At 44.3% G+C, this 11,863-nt stretch overlaps 1 pseudogene; it reads left to right on the top strand.

Moving 5' to 3' along the window:
• The first annotated feature begins 726 nt into the window (after positions 1-726).
• On the top strand, positions 727-8,771 carry LOC121523913 (annotated as a pseudogene).
• The last annotated feature ends 3,092 nt before the right edge of the window (positions 8,772-11,863 follow it).

The raw sequence follows: 11,863 nt of genomic DNA, 5'->3' as shown, positions 1-11,863 counted from the left end.
CAGAGTCTGTGATGTGGTCCTCAGAATCTGTGATATGGACCTTATCAGTCCTCTAAGATCCAGTCTCCACAGCGTCAGTTTGATTTTGAGCCTTTTGTTTTTAAACTGATGAGAGGAAACCACCGTTACTCCTAACTCCAGCTCTACAGCTCGTTCAAACATCATGTAACTAAGAAAATGTGTGAAATATGAAATGATCCTGTCTTTCTGGGTCTACAGACCCCACAGGAGGAGAGCAGAGGCTATCACGGATCGTCCTGTCATGAAGAATCAAACAAAGCTGGACTCTGTTTTCACAGTATGTATGACTTTTTAACTCATTTGGTGAAAATAAATCAACATTTAGTGTTGAGAAAGGGCTGAATTAGAATGACTGTAGTTGTTTCTGTCTTAAATTCTCTGCCAGCAGACGTAGAAGCCTTCAGCACAGCTTTAATGATGAGAGCTTATGTTGTTCCGACCCTGGCAGACTCCTAAATCTCGAACATACCAGAGGGACGCATTAATGAAACGTTCTGACACTTCCCGCCAGTGTAACACATGCTCAAAGACTGATAAACAAGTTTGATCTTGTTCCCTTTATCAGTTGAACCTTAACCTTCATATTCTTTGTTCCTGAAGCTTCTCGAGGACAACATTGTGACGTTTATGAAGACTGAGCTGAAAAAGTTCCAGAAAGTTCTGGAGGCAGACTGTCTGGGGAGGGTAAAGGAAGAAGATGAAGTCATGGAGGGTGAGAGGGAGGAAGAGCGGAACAGAGAAGCTCTTCTGAGGATCACCCTGAGTTTCCTCAGAGGAATGAAGCAGGAGACGCTGGCTGATGCTCTGCAGAGCAGTAAGTTACCTCAGCTTCTGAATTATGGGCTTTTATAGCGACTGGGTGCTGACGTGGAGATGGTGTCTCTGTTAACCTCGCTAAGCAGATGGATCGTCCTGATTCCATGTCTATCATCAGGCAGATGTGTCTTACAAAGCTCTAGTGTTGTAGAACCCAAGAACGGTCTTGGTCTTGAGACAGGTCTCTAGACTGCATCGATAATGGTCTTGGCCTTGGCTTGGACTTGAGAGCATTTTTACTTGGTCTTGTCTCAGACTGGCCAGACTCAGGATTTTCCATCAAGACTGGTCTAGACCAGCACTGATCTGCTCTTCTTCGACTTGATTAATGTGATAATAAGAAGCACTTGTTATAAACAAACCTGCAAAAACTCGGATATCAGTCCATCTTATGTCTAGTCAGAAATCCCTCTGAGCACTAACTTTAGGCCTCATTCACCTGACTAATCCAGATCAACATCCCATTTTCAGATATTTAAAATAATTCTGGGCTTGTCAGTTGCCTTTAAATACATACAAGGATTTATTCTTTACAAGAAGTTAGTTGAACAGATTTGTTTAGATTTGAGATTTTTACATGCTGTGCTTTGAAAGAGTTGCAGACTCTTGTTTTTATCTGTCAAATTTATTAAAAATAAAACTAAAATTACACAGAGAATGCTCTTTAACTGTCTTGACTCAGTCTCAGTCTCAGTCTTGACTCACTCTCAACCCCCTGAAGTCTTGGTCTCGGTCTTGACTTGGTCTCAAGCTCCAAAAGTCTTGATCTTGTGTCCATCTTAATATTGACTCGGTCTAGACCCCCAAAAGTCTTGGTCTTGTCTCGGTCCCTGTCTTGACTCTGTCTTGACCCCCAAAAGTCTTGGTCTTGTCTCGGTCTTGGTCTAGACTCTGCCTTCACCTCCTGAAGTCTTGGTCTTGTCTCAGTCTTGGTCTTGACTTGGTCTTAAGCCCCAAAAGTCTTGATCTTGTGTCCGTCTTAATATTGACTCTGTCTAGACCCCCAAAAGTCATGGTCTTCTCTCTGTCTCGGTCTCGACTCGATCTCGACCCCCTGAAGTCTTTGTCTTGTCTCGGTCCCTGTCTTGACTCTGTCTCGACCCCCAAAAGTCTTGGTCTTGTCTCGGTCTTGGCTCATCATGGTCATGACCTTCAAAAGTCTTGGTCGTGTCTTGGATAGTGCAGCCTTGATTGCCACACTACAATGCTTCAGTCTGAGACGAGGCAGTATCTATGGGCGGGGCTTAGTTGTACTGAGAGCCAATAGTAATGGCTGTTGCCAGTGTAGCACTTAGCTTGAACGCCACTATAAAGCTGCAGGTTTTTCAGAACCAGACCACGTCTTGCTACTTTAATTTGGAGGCGTGTCTGTCTTGATTTGCACACCACACCGTTGCTCCAATCGTCCTTGATACTTCTCTAAAGACTTCTGGGTGTACTGGTTTAACTCAGTGCCATACAAAAACCATAAATATGTGCATATATGTTCTGTATAATCTAAAGTTGTTACCATGGTATCTGTTTTTTCCTCAGAATCTCTTACCTTGTTTTGTCAACATAAACTGAAGTCTCAGCTGAAGAGGAACCTTCAGTATCTGTTCGAGGGAATCCCCAAAGCAGGAAACCCGACTCTCCTGAATCAGATCTACACAGAGCTGCACGTCATAGAAAGAGAGAGCAGAGAGGTCAGTGATCAACACGAGATCAGACAGATAGAAGCGGTCTCTCAAAGACCGGCAGGTTCAGAAACAGCCATCAGATGTGAGGATGTATTTGGAGCTTCATCTGAGAGAGTCAGAACCGTGGTCACGAAGGGAGTGGCTGGCATCGGGAAAACAGTCCTAACACAGAAGTTCATCCTGGACTGGGCCGAAGGCAGAACCAACAAGAATATTCAGTTCATCTTTCCCTTTTCTTTCCGAGAGCTCAACTTGCTGAAAAAGAAGAGATTCAGCTTGGTGGAGCTTCTTCATTATGTCTACAGAGACACCAAAGAAGCAGGAATCCACAGATTTAACAAGTTTGACGTTTTGTTCATCTTCAACGGTCTGGATGAGTGCCAGCTTCCTCTGGACTTCCATGACAGTGAAATCCTCACTGACGTCACAGAGTCCGCTTCAGTCCAAAAGCTGCTGACGAATCTCATCAGAGGGTATCTGCTTCCTTCTGCACGCATCTGGATAACATCACGACCTGCAGCAGCCAATCAGATCCCTCCGGAACACATTGGCATGATGACAGAAGTGAGAGGGTTCAGTGACCCTCAGAAGGAAGAGTACTTCAGGAGGAAATTCAGAAACGAAGAGCAGGCGAGCAGAGTCATTTCCCACATCCAGACTTCACGAAACCTCCACAGTATGTGCTACATCCCGGTCTTCTGCTGGATCAGTGCTGCCGTTTTACAGGATCTCCTGAAAACCAGTGAGAGGGGAGAACTTCCTAAAACTCTGACAGAGATGTTCCTGCACTTCCTGGTGGTCCAGACCAAACAGGGAAATGTGAAATATCACAACAGTGTAGCAACTGATTAGGTCTGGAACAGAGAGGCGAAGAAGACCATCCTCACTTTGGGGAAACTGGCGTTTGAGCAGCTGGAAAAAGGAAACCTGATCTTCTGTGAAGATGACCTGAAAGAGTGTGGAATCGATATAAGAGCTGCCTCCGTCCACTCAGGATTGTTCACAGAGATCCTCAAAGAGGAGCGGGGGCTGATCCAGGAAAAGGTGTACTGCTTTGTACACCTGAGCGTTCACGAGTTCCTGGCAGCCTTGTATGTCTTTCTTACCTTCATCAACGATGGCATCGACCTGCTCAGAGGAAAGCGGTTTCCTCCAACACACCCTGTACCACTGGGGCACAGATCCACCCTCAAACACCTCTTCAAACAAGCAGTAGACAAGGCTCTACAGAGTCCAAACGGACACCTGGACTTGTTTGTCCGCTTCCTCTTGGGACTTTCACTAGAGACCAATCAGAAGCTGCTGAGAGGCCTGCTGAAAAAGACAGGAAGTACACCACAGACAGAAGAGAAGGTAGTAGTGTACATCAAGAAGAAGATCCAGAACAATCCTCCTCCAGAGAAGAGCATCAATCTGTTCCACTGTCTGAATGAGCTGAACGACCGTTCTTTGGTGGAGGAGATGCAACTCTACCTGAGATCAGGAAGTTCCTCTGGAACCAAGCTCTCCGACTCCCAGTACTCGGCGCTCGTCTTCATCCTTCTGTCGTCACAGAAAGACCTGGATGAGTTTGACCTGAGGAAATTTGCTGCTTCAGAGGGGGGACTTCTGAGACTACTGCCAGTGGTCAAAGCCTCTGAAACCTGCCTGTATGTATGAAGTTCATCAGAGAGTGTTTACATGGGCTGGTGCATCCTTTAAACCAAACCAATTTAACCAAACTCAACTCAACTAAACTAACTCAGGTCAACTAAACACAACCACACTGAACTAAATTAAACAGACTCAGATCAACTCAACCAAACAACTCCGCTACATTAAACCAACCCAATTTAACTCAACTCAACTAAAGTAAATAGACTCAGATCAATTAATTAAACTCAACTAACTAAACTAGACTAGACTAAACTAAACTAAACTAACTCAGATCAACTAAACTAAACTAAACAACTGAACAAAAATGAGCTGAACCAAACCAAACTAAACCAACATAACAGACCTGAATGAAACTAAACTTGATATATAAAACTGAACTTAACTAAACAATTCCACCTCAACAAAATTAAACCAAACTGAACCAAACCAAACCAACTAAGCTGACTAAATCCAACTAAAATCAACTAAACTAAACTTACAAAGCTCAACTAAATTCAAACTAACTAAACTCAACTTAAGTAACCAAACTAAACTCAACTAAACCAAACCAAACATAAGTTAAGTTAACTTAACTTAACCAAATGTAACTTAACTTAACCTAACTTAACTTAGTTAACCAAACCAAATTCGAATCTAAATTGGGATGTGGTGTTTGTATGCACTAAGGGTGCTTTCACACTAGGGGCCCGGTCCCGGATCTGAGTGCACTTAAGCCCAAAGTCTGGTTCGTTTGGGTACTGTGAATGCAAACGAACTGCGCCCTGGCACTGGGCACGGGCCCACCTGGGGAGGTGGTCCTGGGCGCGAATCAAGTGGACTCTGGCACGGTTGGGATGAGACAGAGCATCGAATCAGCTTTATGACATCATCGTAAAAGCTAAACTTCTTTAAACAGCATGGCACTTTTTTCAAATTTTTCCTCAATAAAGGGCGTAAATCATCAGAATCCAGCCAATAAACGGTCTGCTGTGACTCACCTTACAGATGAACACAAGTGAGAGGAGGTGCAGAGGCAATAAAGGTCTCCTGTCACCTCAAAAACCGCTGTATCTTTGCAGCATGAGCCCATTTAATCCTCTGAGCTGTAGTAGATGTGCAGATATGAAGAGCGAAGTTGCTGGCATCTTAAAAGTGATTTTAATCATCCATGGCTGCAGGATGGACTTTTTGCCGGGTCAAAACAAAAACAGTCTTCTTCTTCTTTCTCCTCCTTTGTGGGGTTGTAAACCAGCTACGTGCATACCGCCACCTGCTGTTTCAGACCGAGTAAATACACAAGTGCGCCAGGGCACGGTTCAATATTGCTAGGTGTGAAAGCACGCCTGCGGGGGAAGGGGGAGGGGGAGGAATCGCAGTTCAAATCAACTGGGCCTAGTGTGAAAGCGCCCTGAGAGAAAACTCGCTATTCAAATCTCTAAATTCAGATCTTTGTGTCTGGTGACCATGGTTTAGGTCTAGGGTTTAGGTTTAGGTTTAGGTCTAGGTCTAGGTCTAGGTCTAGTTTTAGGTTTAGGTTTCAGAGATTTAGGACGGTAGGGGTTTAGGACTGGAGCAGCTACCATTGAACAGGATGTAGAGCTGCTTATCCCGGTCTCTGAAAACTACGTCCGACCTTTATAGACCCAAACCCAGGAGAAAAAACCTGATCTGAACTGGGACACTGAAGTCGATTCAGACACACTTACAGGTGTAAAAGCTACATGGAAGCAGGGAACTCTTCCTCCTGAACTGTCTTCTCTTCCTCCTCAGGCTGAGCGGCTGTAACCTCTCACAGAGAAGCTGTGCAGCTCTGAGCTCAGAGCTCACCTCTGTGAACTCTGCTCTGAGAAATCTGGACCTGAGTAACAACGACCTGCAGGACACCGGAGTAGAGCCCCTCTGAGCGGGACTGAAGAGTCCTCACTGTAGACTGGAGATTCTCAGGTCAGTATTCCATGAACAGGAAAATATCAAACAGAGTTAGTAGTTTTTCAATAGCTTCAAACAGTCTCTGTTTAACATAACCCCAGTGTCAGTATGGAGCAGGACATGATCATGCATTTGGTTCAAGACTGGTTCAGAAATGCTCTTCTTTCTAGCTTGCTCTCATTTGGCTGATACTTAAAGAGATATTTTGGGATTTTTGGAGTTGGGTTGTATAAGTCACTAGCAGGACTTGTAATTTCAGAGCGTGTTGTCCCTTTAAGTATGAAGTGCTTGGAGATGCTAGGCTACAGAGCACCACAGAGGGTTAATACTGCTCCATGTTATTCAGTGAGTTTAGGGTAAAAATGGGCCAACAACAAAACTGGCTCTATTGTACATTATATTGAATATTTTTGTTTTATTTTTCCACCAGAAAGCCTCTAGGTTTGGCACTACAGTGCGGGGGGATGGTGGTGGTGGTGGTGGGGGGGTATTTAATGGCAAAGGGTAGCTTTAATGGGTGAAAATGGGATAAAAGTGGCAAAAATTTGAAAAAAAAAAGTGGCAGAAATGGGCAATAAAGCAGGAAACTGTGGTATTTAATGGCAAAGGGAAGCTTTAATGGGTCAAATGTGGCAAAAAAGGTGAAAAGGGCAAAAAAGCTTCCCTTTTTAAGGTTTTCTGGTGGAATGATTTATAAAATTAAGACATAAAAGAGCCACACGTTGAGTAACACTGGCCTAAGGCCTCACTTTGGCCAGGGGCAGCTCTGCTCGAAGCAGTTATTTCGACTCAGTTTTCCACTTCAACAGCTGACACAATGTTTTCAGAGAGTTGAGGGGTTGGTGAGTCCCATATGACGCTGTGAGACAGGAACATTTCCGGCCAAATGGAGATCCATTATGGCACAACACAGCAAACACCAGTAAAACAAACCCGACTCTCTCGCTCAAATTATCACCAGAGCTCTGGATCAGCTCAAACACCACGTGGACCAATGCTTCTACTGAGCTTTATGGGAGAGTGACAAAAGAGAAAGCTGCTGTTGAAGAATCTTCTTAAAAACAGAACGACTGAGGGTTGAACTAGTGTAAGCCTTATTTAAACATAAATATGTTCTATTATTGTGTTTGCAGGCTGTCAGGCTGTCTGATCACAGAGAAAGGCTGTGCTTCTCTGGCCTCAGCTCTGAACCTGAACCCGTCCCACCTGAAAGAGCTGGACCTGAGCTACAACCATCCTGGAGACTCAGGAATGAAGCTGCTTTCTGTTGGACTCGCTGACCACCGATGGAAACTGGAAACACTCAGGTATTGACTTTTACTATCATGAAAACCACATTAAAAACTGGACTAAGTCAGCGCTTACGTCTCTGCTGGCCTTCACTCCTGTTTCATATGTTCTCCCTCTTCCACAGGATAGATCACTGTGGAAAGAGTCGGCTGAAACCATCGCCCCTCAGGTGTAAGTCAAACTTTCCTCTGTCATCTGTCCCAACAGGTGACACTTTTGAAAAGGATTCATTTGGACCCCCTCACCGTTCCCGTGTCCCAAACTCAGAACATCTCCGTCCACTCTGGGCTATTTTCAGAGTCAAATCCAATCGACTTTCTCAGCAGTTTACCATGTTTGCTTCTTCAAAATCATGTACACAAGGGTGTAGCAAAGGATTCTGGGGATCCAGAAAGAATTTTACACCCCCCCCTTCCTCAGCCTGTTGTCCTCTGCTTAACCCTAAGACAGACCTAAATTTTCCTTGTTTTTGTCTCTTAAAATATCCTAATTTTCCTGCTGTCTATCCCTGCTTTTCTTTACTCAAATGCCCTCACCCTTCTCTGAAAAGATCTTTGTGGGAAGTCGTTTTCTTATTCTGCCTCTTTTGTATTTTTTTTTATTTCGGGCACCTGATTCAAAGTGAGTAGGTGTTTTCACTCCTTCAATTTAAATTTACCTTTCTCTTCCAACAAAACAAAAACATAAAAACACACTTTTAATTTAAAGTTTTTTAAGGTTAGGGTTAGCGTTTGTCCACTAGGGCCTACCCTGACAGACTAACTGATCTGCTGCACTCTCTTCCTGAATCCACCTCTCTTATTTCTTCCGTCAGATTTCTGGGATCTTCTCCTGGACCCGATCACAGCAGACAGAAACCTCCTCCTGTCTGATGACAACAAAGGAGTGAAGCTGGTGAGGGAGAAGCAGTGGTATCCTGATCATCCGGACAGATTTGACTCTGACTGGAAACAGCTGCTGTGCTCTGAAGGCCTGACTGGTCGCTGCTACTGGGAGGTAAGGTGGAGTGGAAGGGTGAACATAGGAGTGACCTACAGAGGCATCAACAGAAGAGGAGATGGTGACGACTGCTGCATCGGGTGGAACCGTAAGTCCTGGGGTCTGATCTGCTCCTCTCAGGGCTACACCACCTGGCACAACAACAAACCGACAGACATAACCATGCCCCCCAGCTCTCAGTCCGGTAGAGTGGCAGTGTATCTGGACTGGCCTGCTGGGACCCTGTCCTTCTACTGTCTGCCATCTTTGGTCTCTTCAGTCAGACGGATCCACCTCCACACCTTCCACACCACCTTCACTGAAGCCCTCTACCCCGCCTTTGGCTTTGGACGCATGCTGGAGCTGGGGGCCGAGTCCAGATTATCAGCAGCCTCAGTTTATCTGACACCGAGTGACCAATGAAGATCATGCAAGAGGTCATGTGATCAACATGTAATCACCTGACAGCGAGTGTTTCTATCACGAACCTAGCATTCAAAAGTTAATCATAAATGATAAACAATAAAAGCTGCTGGTTATGTTCCAGTGCTGTGTGATTTAAACGATTTTCTTTTTTTCTCCTTTTTTATTTTGTTATCCATCGTTGATTTTATTGTTTCATTGAATTTATATTTGTGTGAGTCAGTGGCCCAATCATTTTTAACTTTTTACCATCTGTTTGTTACTTTTCTGATTTTCTTGTTGACACACTGAGCCGTTAAAGTTTATCTGAAACAACATCAATAAAGAAAGAGAGTCCCTGATTCTAGTTTCAGTGCCAGTTTCCTGTCCTCCATCCTTCGTCCTCATTGAATCCTGATTTAAGAAGTCGAACTGGAACCAGAAAAAGAGCAACCAGCTGTACAAAGGTGAGCCACATGATCTAGAACTCAGACTGGACCAAACCAGACTGGACCAAACAAGACTGGACCAAACCAGACTGGACCAAACCAGACGGGACTAGACCATACTGGACCAAACCAGACTGGACTAGACCAGACTGGACCAAACTTCACTGGATCAAACCAGACTGGACTAGACCAGACTGGATCAAACCAGACTGGACCAAACCAGACTGGACCAAACCACACTGGATCAAACCAGACTGGACTAGACAAGACTGGATCGAACCAGGCTGGACCAAACCAGACTGGACCAAACCAGACTGGACTAAACCAGACTGGACCTAATCAGACTGGACCAAACCAAACTGGAAAAACCAGACTGGATCGAACCAGACTGGACCAAACCAGACTGGACTAAACCAGACTGGACTAAACCAGACCGGACCAACCAGATTAGATGAAGAAAAGTGACTCAGCTCTGTTGTTTCTCAGCTTTTTCCCGTCCAGGTATGACGGCGGGTCAAAAAGTGGGTGTGGTTAAAGTTTACTCCTCTGTTACTGCTCCAACTCTGCTGGTAGTAGATACAATAAAAAAGTACATTTGATTATTTTAGGGGAAAAATTTGGAGAAATGACTCCCGAGATGTTCCAGTCTACGGTCCACGTAGTTCACAACTTAAACCTGATCAGAGATCGATTTCTTACACGTCAAGTCAGCATGTTTTTCTGTCATTTTCTGCTGTTTCGGATCATTCTCTGATTGTCTAAATGATTTAACTCTGATTAAATGTTGATGCATGAATATGTGTGTCTTTATCCAGTCCTTTATTTAGCGCCCACGTATAAAGTGCATTTAGTTCCCTACAGACTGACTTTAAGCACACTGGGGTTCTACTGAACGTGTAAACGTTGCTAATATTATCTTTCCTCACTGAGTCTGACTTGGTGGGTTTAAACATATAAGCCTGACTCCCTCACATGCCTAGAACATGCCTGTACATTTTTCAGAGCATATCTTCACACACTGCTGTTCATAATGATGTATAACTAAGCTGTGTTGTACAGTGAAGACATCTTTTCTTTATTCTACCTGTCAGCCTCTGACAGGTTTCTACTTTTAACCTGCTGAGCCAGAAACAGCAGACGGACCACAAACTTCCCTGACTTTCTAAAGAACACCATGTGAGAGAAAACTCACTGAAAGAAGCAAACATCTGAGAGAAGGGGTTTGATCTAAACCTCCTCAAGCTTTCCCATTTAGACATTAGATGAAACCATTAACAAAGGTTATTTTATTTCAGCTAACAGTAAAAATACAAGTACAAGACCCAGATAACCTGAGGAAATACTAAAGTTAGTTTTTAAATGATGATTTCATTTATGAAGGGCAAAAAGCCATCCAGTCCTTCTGGCCCCAAGAGAAAACCTCATTGCCCCTGTTGTTAAATCATGGATTAACCACCATTAACCACATTTTTATAAAGCTGAGTTCAGTGTGACTATCCAGACCCAGACCTGATTAATGCCAGACTTGCTGGATCCAGAAACCCTTGACTTGAACCAGTCTGGCAGTGAAGGACTAAAAGATCTCCAACACATCATGGAACCATCTAAATAAATTCAAGAACAGATGAGAAACAAAGTCTCTGACATCTATCAATGTGGAAAAGGTTAAAAACACATTTCTAAGGCTTTGGGACTCCAGACAATCATGCTGAGAGCCATTACCCACAAATGGAGAGAACTCTGAACAGAGGTGAACCTTCCTAAGAGTGGCCGGCCTTCCAACATGACTCCAAGAGAGCATGAACGACTCATCCAGGAGGCCCCAGAAGAACCCAGAACCACATCTAAAGATCCTCAAAGGCAGAGGAGAGAATGCTGGTGAAGCTGGGGATGTTGGGGGCCTTTCCCCTCCATTTTTGCCAAATAGTAGGCCATAGTAACAAAGGACAGTCAACATGAGGCAAAGGTTGTTGGTATAAACAAGAGTGGTGAACCTCCTCAGGAGAGGCCGACTATTTCCAAAGCTTTTGGACTGCAGTCAACCATAATGAGAGCTATTATACACAAATAGAGAAGACTTGGAACCTTGGAATTGTCCCAGAAGAACATCTTAAAGATCTGCAGGCATCACTGACTCAGTTAAGGTCAGAGTTCATGATTCAACAACCAGAAAGAGACTGGGCAACAATGGCATCATGGGAGAGTTCCAAGGACAAAACCACTGCTGAGGAAAAAGAAAACAAAGGCTCGTCTCACGTATGATTAAAAACATCCTGATGATCCCCGAGACTTCTGGGAAAATATTCTGAGGACTGACCAGACAGACGAGGAACTTTCTGGAAGGTCTCCCATTCCATCTGGAGTCAAACTAACCCAGCATTTCATCAGAAGAACATCAGACCAACAGTCGGACATGGTGGTGGTAGTCTGATGGTCAAGACCAGGACCTGGACCACTTGCACCATGAATTCTGCTCTCTAGCAGAAAATCCTGAGGGAGAATGTCCGACCATCAGTTCATGACCTCAAGCTCAAGCACACTCGGGTTATGGAGCAGGACCATGATCCCAAACACACCAGCAAGTCCACCTCTGAATAAACTAAAGACTACATAAAGGTTCTGGAGTGGTCTAGTCAAAATCTGGACTTAGATCTGACTGAGATG

The sequence above is a fragment of the Cheilinus undulatus genome, linkage group 1 (genome assembly GCF_018320785.1).
Source record: "Cheilinus undulatus linkage group 1, ASM1832078v1, whole genome shotgun sequence".
Classification (NCBI taxonomy): Eukaryota; Metazoa; Chordata; class Actinopteri; order Labriformes; family Labridae; genus Cheilinus; species Cheilinus undulatus.
Note: the sequence above shows the minus strand (reverse complement) of the source record. Positions and strands in the feature narration are given on the sequence as shown.